This window comes from Salvelinus fontinalis, chromosome 24, assembly GCF_029448725.1.
Source record: "Salvelinus fontinalis isolate EN_2023a chromosome 24, ASM2944872v1, whole genome shotgun sequence".
In the NCBI taxonomy this organism is placed as follows: Eukaryota; Metazoa; Chordata; class Actinopteri; order Salmoniformes; family Salmonidae; genus Salvelinus; species Salvelinus fontinalis.
The window spans coordinates 20,614,981-20,633,998 of record NC_074688.1 but is presented as its reverse complement, the minus strand read 5'-3'; positions in this window follow the sequence as shown (position 1 = coordinate 20,633,998).

The following is a 19,018-nucleotide window of genomic DNA, read 5'->3' as shown; positions in this document are numbered from 1 at the left end:
CAACACGGAGGACGCAGAGTTTCTATACTGGTTCATGAATGTGTTCTGGGTAGTTCACCGTCATGGGGTTTCTGGTCAGCCCAAGCTCATGTCTTCGTGACAACCACTCAAAGCAATGTTGACCAACCGAGGGGATCTGTAGGAATGGGAAAAGCATGTTAACAGGCCTGGATTCAAACTGCTGAAAGCAACATGTTTTGTTTGGGGGCGGGAGGGGGGGGGGGGGGGGTTGGGCTTCATTTCACTGTCAGACCCAAATGCAACCAAATAGACTGCAGCATGGACACAGTCACATCTTTGGGCATGGATATTGAATATTTTTATCAACTCACTTCAGAGGAATCAGAGACACCTGTCCTGTAGTTTTGTAAGAATCACATCGTCCGTCAGGTTGGATAGGTAGGTGTTGCTGTGCCTGTAAGTGAGATATTTCTTCCTGGCCTAGCGAGCGTCCCTGTTGTGTGAGCTCACATTGAGAGGGGAACGGCAGAGTGAAGAGTAATGGGAGCTGAAGGAGGAAGTGTTGATTTGATAAATCATTTTTACGGTGCTCAGACGACTCTGGCTCTGCTAAGCGACGCTGACCCCCTAGTGTGACGGCATGCGCTAATAAAATGTGCCGCGAGATGCCCTGAGCATCCTTTCCGCCTGTGTCAGACTCGATGAGCAGCCTCTTTAAAGTTGAAGAGGATGTGTATGCGCAAGTGTGTGTGCATGCATGTGAGTTGCTTGGTGTTTGTGTGTGTGAATGTGTGCTTTCGTGTGAGTTTTTTTGGTGTGTGCGTGAGTTTCTTTGAGTGCGTGTGTGTGGCACATCTTTGCATGCATGCAGGGGGTGGTGACAGACAGTGTCTAATCTACATATCAATTTCCCTCATTTGAATACAGCCCTCATTCCAGTGATGATGGTAATAATTATCTGTTCTCCAGTGAGGAGAGGACAGGTTCCCACTGTGTTCCACTCTGTCACTCTGTGCCAGTGCTCTGCCAACACACACTGGGCTGACGCTAGACAACGATAGGACGACACAACAGCAACCCACCATAAGGTAACCTATGACCCACCTCCGCTGAGAGTAACGGCACAAAATGGCATTTGTTTTAGCAAGATGGCGCCGACAGAGATGGTCGCCTTGCTTCGAATCTTTTGGAAACTGTGCAGTATTTTGTTTTTTAATGTATTATTTCTTACATTGTTACCCCAGGAAATCTTAAGTCTTATTACATACAGCCGGGAAGAATTATTGGATATAAGAGCCATGTCAACTTACCAACATTACGACCAGGAATTTAACTTTCCCGAAGCGGATCCTCTGTTTGGACCACCACCCAGGACAATGGATCTAATCCCAGAAACCAACCCAAAACAACGGAGCGGCCTCCTGGTCAGGCTTCGTAGATGTGCACATCGCCCACCGCTCCTGAGTATACTACTCGCCAATGTCCAGTCTCTTGACAACAAGGTATATTAAATTCAAGCAAGGGTTGCCTTCCAGAGAGATATCAGAGATTGTAACATTATCTGTTTCACAGAAACATGGCTCTCTCGGGATATGTTGTCGGAATCGGTTCGGCCACCCGGCTTCTCCATGCATTGGGCCGACAGAGATAAACATCTCTCTGGGAAGAGGAAGGGCGTATGCTTCATGATTAACGACTCATGGTGTAATCATAACAACATACAGGAACACAAGTCGTTCTGCTCACCCGACCTAGAATTCCTTACAATCACATGCCGGCTATATTACCTCCCAATTGAATTCTCGTCAGTTATCGTCACAGCTGTGTACATTCCCCCTCAAGCAGACACCAATACGGCCCTCAAGGAACTTTAATGGATTCTATGTAAACTGGAAACCATATATCCTGAGGCTGCATTTATTGTAGCTGGGGATTTTAACAATGTACCAGACTAGAACCATTCAACTCTGATCTGACCAATCGGAATCCCCGCTTCAAGATTGTTTTGATCATGCGGACTGGGATATGTTCCGGTCAGCCTCAGAGAACAACATCGATCTATACGCTGACTCGGTGAGTGAGTTTGTAAAGAAGTTGTAACGTTCGTCGTCTGAAGATGAGGAATCCTCGGACCAAAGCGCAGCGTGGTAAGTGTTAGTGTTAATTTATTAAAACAGAACCCTAAGGCTGAATGCCCACTTTAGCCCGGCCCCTCCAGAGTGCAGGCACAGGTTGAACCGGGCTGTGGGGGAGCACTGGAGATCTGGTGCTTAACACTCGCACCTCTCCCTTAGGCTCAATGCCCACTTTCGCCCGGCATGGGCAGAGCGCAGGCATAGGACGAACTGCACCCTCCCAGCGCCCTGGAGACACAGTACGCAGAGCCGGCGCAGGATAACCTGGGCCGAAACAGCGCACCGGAGACCAAACGCGCTGAGCTGGCACAATCCGCCCTGGCTGGTATGCTCACTCTCGCATGGCACTTGCGGGGCCTGGCATATAGCACTCCGGGCTATGAGCGCGCACTGGAGACACCGTGCGCTTAACCGCATAACACAGTGCCTGACCAGTACCACGCTGCTTCCGGTAAGCACGGGGGGTTGGCTCAGGTCTATCGCCTGACTCCGCCAATCCCCCCATATGCCCCCCCAAATTTTGGAGGGGCTGCCTCTCGTGCCTGCTGCGCTGCCTTGCCTCATATCGCCGCCTCTCAGCTTTCGCCGCCTCCAGTTCTTCTTTCGGGCGGCGATAATCCCCAGCCTGTCTCCAAAGTCCCTTACGGTCCAATATCTCCTCCCAAGTCCAGGAATCCTGAACCCTCTGTTCCCCCATACCACGCTGCTTGGTCCGTTGGTGGTGGGTAGTTGTTTAACGTTCGTCGTCTGAAGATGAGGAATCATCGGACCAAATCGCAGTGTGGTAAGTGTTCATGTTAATTTATTAAAACAGAACACTAAACAAAATAACAAAGAGAATGAATGAAACAAAACAGTCCTGTCAGGTGCAGCAACACAAAAGGGAAAACAACTACCCACAAAACACAGGTGGGAAAAGGCTACCTAAGTATGGTTCTCAATCAGAGACAACGATAGACAGCTGCCTCTGATTGAGAATCACACCCAGCCAAACACACAGAAATAGAAAACATAGAACACAAAACATAGAATGCCCACCCCAACTCACGCCCTGACCAAACCAAAATAGAGACATAAAAAGGATCTCTAAGGTCAGAGCGTGACATTGTGCATTGGAGTGCATTGGAGATTGCATTGGAGATATTGTACCCACTGTGACTATTAAAACCTACCCTAACCAGAAACTGTGGAGGAATGACGGCATTTGCGCAAAACTGAAAGTGTGTACCACAGCATTTAACCATTGAAAGAGGTCTGGGAATATGGCTGTAGTTATTCCCTCCGCAGGCAATCAAACAAGTGAAATGCCGGTACAGGGACAAAGTAGAGTTGCAATTCAACGGCTCAGACACGAGACATATGTAGCAGGGTCTACAGTAAATTACGGACTACATAAAGAAAACCAGCCACGTCACGGATGCCAAAGTCATGCTTCCAGACAAACTAAACACCTTCTTCCCCGCTTTGAGGATAATACAGAGCCACTGCTGTGGGCCGCTAACAAGGACCTCACCCCCCCTTTCCTTCTCAGTGGCCGACGTGAGTAAAACATATAAACGTGTTAACCCTCGCAAGTCTGCTGGCCCAGAAAACATCCCTAGCCGTGTCCTCAGAGCATGCGCAGACCAGCTGGCTGGTGTGTTTACGGGCATATTCAATCGCTCCCTATCACAGTCTGCTGTCCCCACATGCTTCAAGATGGCCACCATTGTTCCTGTACCCAAGAAGGCAAAGATAACTGAACTAAATGACTACCATCCCGTAGTACTCACTTCTGTCATCATGAAGTGCTTTGAGAGACTAGTCAAGGATCATATCACCTCCACCTTACCGGCCACCCTAGACCCACTTCAGTTTGCATACCGCCCCAACGGGTCCACAGACGATGCAATCACCATCACACTGTACACTGCCCTGAACCATCTGGACAAGAGGAATACCTATGTAAGAATGCTGTTCATTGACTACAGCTCAGCATTCAACACCATAGAACCCCCCAAGCTTATCATGAAGCTGGAAGCCTTAAGTCTCAACCCCGCCCTGTGCAATTGGGTCCTGGACTTTCTGACGGGCTGCACTCAGGTGGTGAAGGTAGGAAACAACATCTCCACTTCGCTGAACCTCAACACTGGGGCCCCACAAGGGTGCGTGCTCAGCCCCCTCCTGTATTCCCTGTTCACCCATGACTGCGTGGCCATGCACTCCTCCAACTCAATCATCAAGTTTGCAGACGACACAACGGTAGTGGGCTTGATTACCAACAACGACGAGACAGCCTACAGGGTGGAGGTGAGGGCACTCGGAGTGTGGTGTCAGGAATACAACCTCTCACTCAACATCAACAAAATGAAGGAGATGATTGTGGACTTCAGGAAACAGCAGAGTGAGCACCCTCCTATCCACATCGAAGGGACAGAAGTGGAGAAGGTGGAAAGTTTTAAGTTCCTGGGTGTACACATCACAGACAAACTGAAATGGTCCACCCAACAGACAGCGTGGTGAAGAAGGCGCAACAGCGCCTCTTCAACCTCAGGAGGCTGAAGAAATTTGTCTCGTCACCCAAAACCCTGACAAACTTTTACAGATGCACAATCGAGAGCATCCTGTCGGGCTGTATCGCAGCCTGGTACGGCAACTGCACCGCCCACAACCGTAAGGCTCTCCAGAGGGTGGTGCGGTCTGTACAAAGAATCACCGGGGGCAAACTACCTGCCCTCGGGGAAACCTACACCACCCGAAGTCACAGGAAAGCCAAAAAGATCATAAAGGACAACAACCACCCGAGTCACTGCCTGTTCACCCCGCTATCATCCAGAAGGCGAGGTCTGTACAGGTGCATCAAAGCTGGGAACGAGAGACTGAAAAACAGCTTCTATCTCAAGGCCATCAGTCTGCTAAACAGCCATCACTAACTCAGAGAGGCTGCTGCCTACATTGAGATCCAATCAAAGGCCACTTTAATAAATGGATCATTAGTCACGCCACTTTAAATAATGGCACTTTAAAAATGTTTATATATCTTACATTACTCATATCATATGTGTATACTGTATTTTATACCATCTATTGCACTTTGTCTATTCCGCTCGGCCATCGCTCATCCATATATTTACATGTACATACTCTCATTCACCCCTTTAGATTTGTGTGTATTAGGTAGTTGTTGGGAAATTGTTAGATTACGTGTTAGATGTTATTGCACTGTCAGAACTAGAAGCACAGCATTTCGCTACACTCACATTAACATCTGCTAACCATGTGTATGTGACTATAAAATGTTATTTTATTTTATTTGGGACATGGTACGTGTGAATTGTGTGGTCATAGTACAGTAAAATTTGAGGTAGGGAAGCATGATATCGTTGGTGTCCTGCAAAGTCTTGCTCTTAGTGAGAAGCTTTGCTATACTATAGGGACATGCTTGTGCCCTTAGAGCTTAATCCAACGGGAAAGAGGTCAGGAAGATTTCTCACTGAGCCACCGGTCAAAAATTACACAATGAAGATGTTTATCTCACATTATACATAGACCTGACTGTTGCTGTTTGCTGTCACTTAATGATGACCAGTGTCAAAATGATCCATTTAAAATACCAGGGGCACATCACCCCAAAAGCACAAATCCCCCCACAAATCCTAAAAACTTTACAAGTGACATACTGTAGGAGTAATGTCTTTATAAAACACTGAACTATATTGTAGCGCTGTGACATTACCAGTACCGCAATATTTTTTCCATGGCAAAAATGAAAACATTAAGCAGAACAACTATTTGGTTCTTAAAAAATCTGCTGTGTGTAAAATATTGTGTGGCATAGCTTGAAATATACATAAATGTGACTCTGGATGAAAACATCGGGATGTTACTTTTCCTAAATTAGTTAAATCCGCTCTGTGTTTTGTTTCTTTGCCACAATACTAATGAGTATGGCGATTATGGCATCCTCCCGGCCCTCATATCCAGTGAGGACTCCTGTTGGGATTTGTTTTTTATGTCCATAGCTGCCCTGGGTATGTCATAACTTGTACCTGTCACACTCAAGGTGTTACAGTTCAGTGACATGGTAGAAATGAAGATGCAAAACATGATTCTTTGGTTGTACTTGCCTTTCCCATGTACAGGCATTGTTATTGACGTGTCATTAACTAGACATAAACACATTAGCTGAAAAGATGCATTTTTACAATGGTATAACGGTAAACCTTTCTCCTGGCAGAAACAACAGGACATTCAGGTAAAGACAGTGATAGGATAACAGATGTGTCCAGCCACAGTGCTACTGTCTACTTGTACTAGACTCTGAGCTTCCACTCCACTCGTGGAGATGCTTGCAGACGTCAGCCTGCATTAAAAAAGATCCCAGTCATGTTGGAGCTCAGCTGCAGCCTGCTTCCCTTTTCCCTGTACAGTGGTAACTATATGTTTTTTACCTCTGTGGTGGAACCGCAGCCTCTCACGGAGAAAGGACCACAAATGGGATCGAACAGGTGTCACTTTAATTACGGTCCCTCTAAGGCAGGTAGGGAGGTGATGGCTCCCTTTATTAACCCAGCCGCTCTGCTATTGAATCGCATTGACAGCCCTGCGCTGGGCGGGCACAGAGAGGTCGACAATATGTCTGCCAGTATGTACGACTCTCCAGCTTTTAATTTCAAGTGCCTGGGGAGTATGTTGGCTTGTCTTCCCGTCTCACCTCTCCCTCCTCCCCCCTCCTCCCCCTAGATCACTACTTATGGTCACATCAGTTTCACATCTCTCTCACACACTGCCCTCAGTCCAGTCCACTAACTCCACACACCAGTCTAACCCAGACCTTCTACCTTCTGTTGTACATCTTTCCTATCTTTCACAGTCTACATAGTCTACTCCACAGTACCGCTAAACAGTGAAGCCAAGAGCTAAACTACTGAGTCCCTCGCACTTCCATGAAATGATGCCGGAGTCATTCAACCAACCCGCTGTACTTTTCAATGGTATAGTAAAACAGAGGCAATATCACATCCTATCTAATCTTTTGTGATTATGGACTGCAAAATGTTTCTTTTCCCGCTTTCTTCTCAAGAGACGATGCTGGGTGTCAATCTTTCAAGAGCTCCTGATTAACATTATCATCCAATTATAGTGCTCATTATCATACTAAAAACAGATGATCCACCTTGCATGTCTTTCAAAGTCGGTGAGAAACATGTTGTGGATAAAAGTTTACCTTCATGCAACTCCACCTTACAAGCCTTCGATGTAGCTTCCTGCTTTGTTATTTTTCAGTCCAAAAGCATGTGTGCTCAGCATTTTGTTATTCCACTCCACCACTGTACATAAAAATACAGTATAATTCTGGAGTTAGGGGTCAGGTCGCTCTCAGGGCACTAAGTAGAGGGATACATTAACACAGCCCTGGATATTGATTATTTTCTGCTAGCTGGTGAGACAGCTACAGCTCTGTGAATGTGATTCTTAAGGAGGAGGCAGTATTATTTTTCTTCATTTGGCAAGTGAGAGTGGGCAGAGATTTTTTTTTATTTTGAGTTTTTCTGTGTGTTAATACAAAGCTGGAAGGTCAGAGTAAATTATTGCTCAACAGGCAGAGGCACGATGTGTGTCTCCTCCAGACATGGTCCCTTGAAATTTAATTTCCACATTCCTAAATACCAAGGCGGAATTATTTAGGCAATATTGTTGGACGTCAGTCTACCAGCAGTAGACAAGCATTTCAATAACATGTTAAAGAATATATCTATAGTGATAAAGAAACAAACAAAAGGAGTCATTTGTAGCCTGCACCCGCACGTGCACATACAGGTAGCCTAGTAGTTAGAGCATTGGACTAGCAACCTGGAAGGTTGCAAGATTGAATCCCTGAGCTGACAAGGTAAAATCTGTCGTTCTGCCCCTGAACAAGGCAGCTAACCCACTGCTCCTAGGCTCTCATTGAAAATAAGAATTTGTTGTTAACTGACTTGCCTAGTTAAATAAAGGTCAAATGAAAAAAATACACACAACACTTGGGTTTCTATTCAATCTGGAGCCCACTTTTTGGTTGCATCCTCTGTTCCCATCTCTCTCTCCCTTTCTCTCTCTAACTTTCTCCCTCTCATTCTCTCTCTCATTCTCTTTCCAGAAGCCCAGGGAGTCTCCTGGCTGGAGGCTATTTAGTTTCTAGGGCTTTGACTGGACAGACATTCCATCTATGCCTTTCAATAATGCCCACCCCTCCTTGGATTGAGTTAGCAGAAATCACTCAAAAAATGAAATACAGGATTGCCTGTGTGTGTGTGTAACAGTTTTAACTTTAGTCCGTCCCCTCGCCCCGACCCGGGCGCGAACCAGGGACCCTCTGCACACATCAACAACAGTCACCCATGAAGCATCGTTACCCATCACTCCACAAAAGCCGCAGCCCTTGCAGAGCAAGGGGAACAACTACTTCAAGGTCTCAAAGCGAGTGACGTAACCAATTGAAACGCTATTAACACGCACCACCGCTAACTAGCTAGCCATTTCACATCCGTTACGTGTGTGAGAGTGAGTGTGTTGTGTGGGCGTATCAAGGTTTCCATTAGAAAAATGTGGCACTGGACAATGTGACCAGAAATATTTAAATTACTGGCCATTTGAGAAATTTACCTGACCCAAATTTATTGGGTGTGTAACCCATTAGTGTTTCCAACCAGGATCACCCTTGTGTGTGCATCATTTAGCTCGTTTACATTACACAATGTCGATACCCAGTATCATATTTTCATGCACATCATTTGTATTCTACATTGGTTCAGATCAAGTCGACATCAAGACTAGTTTCCAGCAGCTGGAGTTCACTGTCAATAATGCCATTCTCCAACAACATCCAAATTGCCAGATCTGTACAGCTCCGAAGTGGATACTAATATCTTTTGAGTCAACAACACATTTTATCATTTGTACCTTTGCCTTCTGTAAATGAGGAATGTAGCCTTGCTCTTATTGACACATCTCCTGCCTCTTCTCCTGGTGTTCTTGAGCTATGGAGGTGATTGTCAGCTGCAGTGCACAGAACTCATCTTCAAAAGGTCAACAAGGTAAGGACTGTTCAGAAAGGGGATAACATGGCAGAAATTCTTGTTTCAACATGTACAAAGCCATGCCTTTCTTTGAGCTTTGAGCACTGCACATGTGTGTTGGGTATTCAAGACTGCTGATAGTTCTCTGTAGTGAGTTTGCCCACAGTACTGATGATAAGCTAGGTAATATGCAGAGAATGGAAGACCTTAGAAGACTGGGAAACTAATGCTGAGACTGAATAGTAGGGTAGCACAGAAAGATGTGTGGCGTTTGATGCCTCTCCAATGCACAACAAAACCATGATTTCAAAAGGTTGCTGCTTTTATAAAAGCATTCATTATTAGCTGATACCAATTATCAAAGGTTGCCTTTTATTCAATGCTATACGTATACTTCCCTGATTTAACAAGATAAGCCAGCAACATATCAAATCAAATCAAATGTATTTATAAAGCCCTTTTTACATCAGCAAATGTCACAAAGCACTTATACAGAAACCCAGCCTAAGACCCAAAACAGCAAGCAATGCAGATACATCCAACGCTGGCTTGCCTCTGAAGCTAAGCAGGGTTGATCCTGGTTGATCCCACGATGAGCGACTAGATGCTGCAGGAAGTGGTGTTGGAGGGCCAGTAGGAGGCACACTCTCCTCTAGTCTAAAAAAAAATAAGAAAATAATCAGAGTGTAGTAATTGAGCCATTTCCCTGTGTAGAGAGCTGTCTTTTGAATGGGAAGTTAAATGGGTGTCCATTGTACTTATTCTAAGAGTAGGGGTGTTAATCCTGGTGTCCTGGCTAAATTCCCATTCTGGCCTTGAGACAATCAAGGCCACCTAATCATCCCCAGCTTCCAATTGGCTCATTCTTCTCCCATGTAACCATTTCCCAGGTTTTTGCTGTAAATGAGAATGTGTTCTAAGTCAATTTACCTGGTAAAATAAAATAAAATAAACTTGCCTTCCCCTCAAAGGCACACAACACAATTGTAATCTCAGATCAGTGAACCCTTTGGTTGTAAGATGTTTGCTGTACTTCTAATCACTCATCAGCACTGTCTGAACAGGTGCACACACTCTCATTTGAATATGCTAATTGGCCTCTCTCGATGCATCAGATTGAGTCGCTTTAAAGGTGGAATGGAATCTTGAAATGTTGTGGACTTGATGACAATAATGTCATATTTCTTATGTTGATTTAACTTATTTTTTCTCTCTAATCTTCTTTGCCCTGCCTACTGGGACTACCCATACGTAAAATGTATGCGAGCATGAGTGTAAGTCGCTTTGGATAAAAGTGTCTGCCAAATGGCATATATTATTATTATTAGTGAGCCACTTACTGTGGAAGTGGCTCCAACAATGTGCGGGTGCTCTATAGTCTAACAGCTCGATGCACAAAAGGGAACTCTGTATAGGAAAGCTGTAGGCCCGAAATAGACCGTTTTTCTCTCTTGATTCATTCGTTAACAGTTTGATGAATCGCACACTGGCAAAAAAAAAGTTAATGCAATTCTATATCATCATACAAATGGATCCTTGGGTGATTTTGTTTTTTTACCTGAACAAAGTGAAACCCCATTGATCCCTTTCAAGTATTTTCTCTGTTCTATAGTCTTGTAATTATTTTCAATTGGCGGTGTTTCTTAAATTGCCTAATTAGTTACACTGATTAGGCTTGACATTTCATTCTGGATTGCAAGGTGTATAAATAACTCATAGTTTCCCTAAGCAAACATAATCCCTAGCATTTCAGGGGCTGTGGACTGTTGGAGGACCAATGTGAATAATAAATAACTTGTGACAAATCATTTGCAAGACAAGTAATAACGCATTCATATTTAGATTAGAACATCGGCAAAGGGCAAAGCTGTTACATATTCTCACATATTTCATACAGTGGGTTTGCATTTTGACTTCAAAGCCTATCAAGACGTCCTATTTTTGAGTCTGAGATGACTCATTGGCTGTGTTTAGACAGGCAGCCCAATTCTGATCTTTTGCCAATACCTGGGCAAAATATCAAAATCGGGCTCCCTGTGTGAACGCAGCCATTGTGCTCTCCATAGGCAGGTTTTTTTTTCTTTTTCCTTTCCATTAAGCCATGGACAACCAGTTGAGGGGAGTTCCTTACTAATTAGTGAACTTAATTCCTCACTCAAGTACAAGGGAGGAGCGAAAACCCACAGACACTCGGCCCTCCGTGGAATGAGTTTGACACGTGCCATTGGGCATACAAAGAGACATGCCATAATGTAGTTAGACCACATGGGGGCAGTAGGGATTCACTATGTTGGAAGTGACACAAACACACCATCAACATGTTAATGACCTGCACATTGTCATACACATTTGTACAAAGTTAAGAGTTCTTAGAAGTCTTGTATAAAGAAAGGGTGTTTGATCAAAGCTACATACTCCAACCCAATACCTCTTTTGCTAACAGCACTCATACTACAATGACCACACGTTCTATCATCTAACACTGTACAAACCACAACCACATGCAGCCACTGTAATAATAGGCCACATCTACAACAACTACTTATGTTTCTAGGACGGAAACCGGTTAGTCATAGTTAATATCATGTAGCCAAAGCAGATGCTCTCTAATATGATCGGTTCACGTCTGACTGCACATGGAGACGTTTTAAAGATAGAATGCTCATGCTCATTAGTGGATGACTCATTGTTCCCAGAGCCCAGGCCTCTTGACCGCTGGCTTAGCTGTATCACCCCAAGCCCCCTGTGTCAATAACCCAACTCCCATCCGTGGCACAATTAAGACATTATTACACCCTCCGTTGGACCCCAATCTCCAGGCTCAACCAGAGGGGCCTTTCCCTCCACACTCCCCTCCTTCCAATCGCCCACCCTCTCCATCGCCACTGTGAAACCCTGGCAACCCCCTCCTCATCTCTGACCCATTTCGCCCCATTCCCCCTTCCTCCCCCAGCGGGCAGAGCCATGGAATCGTGAGTCATGTCAGTGCCAACAGCTGTGCCGTGGCAGTCCACGTGAGCACTCCTCATCTGCCAGAGTGGCAGGGATGTACGTGGTCTGATGTGCCATAGTGTTGTGTCACAATCAGCCCTTCCCCCTCTCCTCTGCCTCCCATCCTCCCCTTCGCCCCTGTCACAGTGGTCTGTGTGAATGAAGACATCTGTCTTAGCAAGTAGTGGTGTATGGGTAAAATCACTGAGGAAGCCAGGCCAGGGAAAAAAAGCCACATTACAACCTATTTTTTGAGAAAATTGTGTTGTTTGCTATAACCTGTTAGTTCATATGCCTTGCCGCCGTGATATATAGGCCTAAGGCCAAAACAATAAGAAGACACAGTGGCAGAATAAATTCAACCACAGCATTGTTTCCTCGCAAAACCGGAGAGCAACATCTGTCTGGTGAAGTCCACAAAGCATATTGCATGTAACAAACATTTACATGACCTATAGCATGGTCAAGCTAGTAAATTTTTCCAACATTTTCGGTCAACTAAACAACTACTGATTTAGATCCACAGAGAGTTACCTCAAGTCGCAAAAGAAAACAGGAGCTGCCTCCACTATTCCAGCACCATTTCACTTAATATTTCTACATCATCAAATCACCTATGATTAATCTAATACAGTGACAACTAATTGATTGATTTAGGAAAGGGACAATATTAGTTTGCTAGCTAGCCACCTGAGGATGACACAATGACATGGAACCATTCAAATGTTTTCTGTAAATTGCATGTGCTTTTGATGTGATGTGATTGGGGTGAAGCCAAATGCAAACTGGCTTCCCTTGACACTTTTTTGGTGTGTGCCATGACCATTATCAGTTGAACTCAATGTTGATTGGCTATTCTTTTTAATTATTATTTTCATGGGAAGCCAAATGCTCCTTGGTTTCCCTTGCATTCATTGCTACAGGCGGCAACAATGTCATATTGTTTTTGATCAGACAGCATCAGATAGATGGCCTTACACATACTGAAACAGAGGGGCGCCGTTTTGCTCACTCGGATGCTTTCTCTGGTGACATACATTCAGCCTCTTGCGAATTGAAGGAAAATTATGAAACACAGAGAGACAAAAGATATATATGCTGTATATACACTACCGTTCAAAAGTTTGGGGACACTTAAAAATGTCCTTGTTTTTGAAAGAAAAGTATTTTATTGTTCATTAAAATAACAGGAAATTGATAAGAAATACAGTGTCGACATTGTTAATGTTGTAAATGACTATTGTAGTTGGAAACGGCAGATTTTTTATGGAATATCTACATAGGCGTACAGAGGCCCATTATCAGCAACCATCACTCCTGTGTTCCAATGGCACGTTGCGTTAGTTAATCCAAGTTTATAATTTTAAAAAGGCTAATTGATCATTAGAAAAGCCTTTTGAAATTATGTTAGCACAGCTGAAAACTGTTGTTCTGATTAAAGAAGCAATAAAACTGGCCTTTAAAAAAAATGTCCAGAAACAAATAACTTTCTTCTGAAACTCATCAGTCTATTCTTGTTCTGAGAAATTTGGCCCCATGTGCAAACCGTAGTCTTGCTTTTTTATTGCGGTTTTGGAGCAGTGGCCTCTTCCTTGCTGAGCTGCCTTTCAGGTTATGTTTACTGTGGATATAGATACTTTTGTACCTGTTCTTCCAGCATCTTCACAAGGTCCTTTGCTGTTGTTCTGGGATTGATTTGCACTTTTCGCTCGCACCAAAGTACGTTCATCTCTAGGAGACAGAACGTGTCTCCTTCCTGAGCAGTATGACGGCTGCGTGGTCCCAGTGTGTTTATACTTGCGTACTATTGTTTGTACAGATGAACGTGGTACCTTCAGGTGTTTGGAAATTGCTCCCGAGGATGAACCAGACTTGTGGAGGTCTACAACTTTTCTTCTGAGTTCTTGGCTGATTTCTTTTCTTTTTACCATAATGTCAAGCAAAGAGGCACTGAGTTTGAAGGTGGGCTTTGAAATACATCCACAGGTATACCTCCAAATGACTCAAATTATGTCAATTAGCCTATCAGAAGCTTCTAAGCCATGACATCATTTTCTTGAATTTTCCAAGCTGTTTAGGCACAGTCAACTTAGTGAATGTAAACTTCTGACCCACTGGAATTGTGATACATTGGATTATAAGTGAAAGCTAGAATGTTCAAGCCCCTTCGGGTGCTGCTATAGAGTTACATTAGAAGTGCCAATCCAAGAAGGCTCAAGGTCATTGGCCACAGATAAAATGATGTCAAATCACGTTATATCTACCGTAGCGTTGATTGGAATGATCATGTCAATGTCATACTTTCAAAATCTTAGCTAGCAAGCTAGACAAGCAGTCATCTTCAGGAATCAAATCGACAATCTACTGGCAATCCTTTTCAATCCTTGTAATATGAAGATAAATTATAGATAAAACGTATCTGTGCTCATTGTCCATTGGACATGAACATTAAAGATCACTGACGTCATGATTCAACCATGTTTTTTTTTCGAGTTCCCATCATAAATTATGTAATATGTCAGGGAGATATGTATGCTGTAGCTAAGAAAATAATACTAAGTGTATCTTGTGTAGTAAGCTGTTAGTAGCCCATGTGCCTCACCCTAATAATTTGGTCCCTTTCCCCATCATAACTTAGCCTACCGTTCTGACTCGGTGGTGAACATGTAGCCTATAGCCTGTTTTAGAGAAATGTCATCATTGAATATTGTAAGAGCTTTCATTGTCTGCTTATATCCCCCCTTTATTTATCCTATGGTTTCTGACTTGGTGTACAAGGAAAATACTGTAAAACCGACCCATGTTATGAATTCTGTCACTGTACATTTCAACAGTGTCGAACAAATAGTCATTTTGATTACATCCGTCCTAGCTCGCTAATTAATGTCTTAATCGAGATGACGGATTGCCTCTTATGCGCTCATCGTTCCCTCATGCCATAGTTTTCACATGTCAATTGTCAGTAGAAACCACATTTGTTTAAGCAAGTCATCCATATCAGCTATGTTTTTAAAAAGGCAGTAAATGAGGCTGAATGAACTGTTTTGCTGCCAGACAATGCTCCTCTGATAGCCAGGTGTAGCAGTGGTAAGGATTCACTCCCTGTTGTAGGCCCTAACAGTTTTTGGGCACCGTTTGTCACTGTTATAGGGCAATTCATGTATTGTTTAGTGGTGTGTTGTGTAGTGTAGTGGCTTTGCTGGCATGCAAAAAAATATACAAATGATATGTCTATAGCCACAACTCAACAAACTGTTCCACAGATTGAAGAAGGAGCGATAGGAGTAGGAAAAAGGTGTTTGTGCATTGATAAGCACACCTAAGACGGCAATAAACGGTAAGTATTAGAATAAAGATGGCACTTTAAATGTCTATTTCACACCATAGCCTGCTGAAATTGAAAGACAACTTTTCTTTCATTTTGATTTCGTCACAAATGAAAATGTGGTTCTGACTTGCCCATGGATTGATGTTTCCGCATTGTTTCATTGAAGAGTTTGGCGTTTCTACTAGCTTTGTGCGACATGCACGCGCAGTTACAACCCTGCTAGAGTTAGTGGCAGGCGGATGAGCAATATACTCCATCATAGTACGGATGAAGCCTGAGCTAGAATGTGAAGCTAACTGAAGCTGGTTAGCTTTAGAAAACCCTGAGTAGATCTAGCTTGCTTCGTAGGATACCCCTCTGGCCTTGGTGCCTCAGCTGGCATACTCTCCTCTCAAAGAGCTGTTTGCAATGTCTTTACTACCTTCAGTAGGATAGGATGGCTTGTGAATACTTAAATTATGTTCAAGACTGTTTCAATGGTGTACAATGTCTGGCATTACATCTCTTATTGAGAGATTTGAATTCAGCTCTAAAGAATGTTAAACTATAAGAATATATATTTTTGGAAGACTTGTATGATGCCACCGAGTTGTAATATTACATCCTCAACTCGATTTAGATCAAGAAAGTTTATCTATTTTGGTGGGTCATGAGCAACTCTCTGGTAATATAACGACTCCCTTCCAAATTGAGGAGTGTGCAAGTTCGGCAAATGGATTGGTGAAAGGAGAGGGAACACTGTTCCATTTGTTTTGAATGCACTCCAACTGAAAAGCAATTTGAGAGTGCCAACCTTTAGAAAAAGCCCTCACTGTTGAAGTGCAAAGGCAAAATTAATTAGGAAAATTAAAAGTGTGCACTGCGTAGTTTCTTCTACATTTGTCTCAGCCACTTTGTCAGCACTTCCTCATGCAAATTAAGCGACACCGCACGTCGACATTTAAAAAATGTCAATATATTCATAGACAGTAAATTATAAACAATACTCTGTCAAGAAGGTGCATCTGTCACATCAATACCAGCAGTTGATTAACTGGTTGACACTTCTCTTCTCTTGCTGGCAGACTGTGTAGACTTTAATTTATGTCCAACGGGAACAATAAGACCTGAACTACCATGCTCCCGTCTGCAAGCCCTGTCGAATGCACAATGCATGATGGGAAATGTAATTAAGTTGAATATTTGCCACGTTTCTGAAATTGCTATTGCTTTTTTTTCAATCTCCCCCAAAAAGTGTATTGATTTAATTTTGTTTTCTAATTCCACGACAATGTGTTATTAGACTACTTTGTTCACACTGTCCCCCAAATCAATATAGCAATAAATCAAGCATCAGAATCAGATCAGTTCAATACACCTTTCTCTAACTTTGGATAAACAATTATGATGAAGATGATGTGCCATAATGCTGGGTAATGTTATACTTCAGCTCTTTAATGAAATACATTTTTATGACTTACATTTATTTTCAATACTAGAGTACAACCTTGTCCAAACAGACTAAGCAGCAGGGGATAGAGGTCCGGGAGAAAGACTCCTCATTCTCACGTGTCACCTGTTTAAACTGTGTGCAAACTTTGGCGTGGGTAATTAACAGTCTAATATTGAAAGGTCATTTTTGATTAATCAACACTGTCTATAGTGTGAGTTAAGTCAACACCGCTGGAACAAACAAGAGAAAACCTTAAACCAGAGAAAGGTCACAGGATCAATAATCCATTTAAGATGTTCGCAGGGATTCAGCTCTACACTCTGCTTGTAATCAAGAGGGGAGATTTAGTTATCTATTCCTAACATTCAATACAGATTCCCTGGTAAAAAAAGACCAAAGTCCTACGGCAGTCGATTTTCAGTGCCCTCACAAGGCCAAGGAATGAAAAGTCTGAAATCAAATAACATTTCATTTTCACATGTTTCATAAATTAACAGTGATGTTATGGGTCCATATGGGTCCTCTTCCAACAGGGCAAAGTTAAAGATAAAATCACACACACCAAAAAAACGAGAAATAAATACACAGTGAATTACGAATAACAACAATGACTAAAAATAACATGTCTATATACAGGGAGTACCAGTCCCGAGCCGATGTGCAGGGGTACGAGGTAATAACATGGTTATATACAGGGAGTACCAGTCCCGAGCCGATGTGCAGGGGTACGAGGTAATAACATGGTTATATACAGGGAGTACCAGTCCCGAGCCGATGTGCAGGGGTACGAGGTAATAACATGTCTATATACAGGGAGTACCAGTACCGAGTCGATATGCAGGGGTACGAGGTAATAACATGGTTATATACATGGAGTACCAGTACCGAGTCGATATGCAGGGGTACGAGGTAATAACATGGTTATATACATGGAGTACCAGTACCGAGTCGATATGCAGGGGTACGAGGTAATAACATGTCTATATACAGGGAGTACCAGTCCCGAGTCGATATGCAGGGGTACGAGGTAATAACATGGTTATATACATGGAGTACCAGTCCCGAGCCGATGTGCAGGGGTACGAGGTAATAACATGGTTATATACATGGAGTACCAGTCCCGAGCCGATGTGCAGGGGTACGAGGTAATAACATGGTTATATACATGGAGTACCAGTACCGAGTCGATATGCAGGGGTACGAGGTAATAACATGGCTATATAAAGGGAGTACCAGTACCAAGTCAATGTGCAGGGGTACGAGGTAATAACATGGCTATATAAAGGGAGTACCAGTACCGAGTCGATATGCAGGGGTACGAGGTAATAACATGGCTATATAAAGGGAGTACCAGTACCAAGTCGATATGCAGGGGTACGAGGTAATAACATGGCTATATAAAGGGAGTACCGTTACCAAGTCGATGTGCAGGGGTACAAGGTAATAACATGGCTATATAAAGGGAGTACCGTTACCAAGTCGATATGCAGGGGTACGAGGTAATAACATGGCTATATAAAGGGAGTACCAGTACCGAGTCGATATGCAGGGGTACGAGGTAATAACATGGCTATATAAAGGGAGTACCAGTACCGAGTCGATATGCAGGGGTACGAGGTAATAACATGGCTATATAAAGGGAGTACCAGTACCAAGTCGATGTGCAGGGGTACGAGGTAATAACATGGCTATATAAAGGGAGTACCAGTACCGAGTCGATATGCAGGGGTACGAGGTAATAACATGGCTATATAAAGGGAGTACCGTTACCAAGTCAATGTGCAGGGGTACGGGGTAATTGATGTAGCAATGTAGGCCTACATATAGAGCGTCTTTACACACTCCAACACACACATACACTTTCCTGAACTGACTCTATGCACAAGTGGCGGTCAGTGCAGTTTAAGATTAGGGAGCATAATTTGAATGAAAGATTACAACGTAGGTGCACACATGTTGAGAATGAATGCACACACTTTCCTGCATCTAGCTGATCTAGCGTGTAATCATTAGTCTAACAGTTGCAAATCAGAGCTTCTATTGGACAAATTCAGGTATGTTTATCCCCGTTTCATTCCATTTGCTTCTGTTTAAGAAGCGTTTTTCAGCAGAATCTGCGGAATGAATATACCTG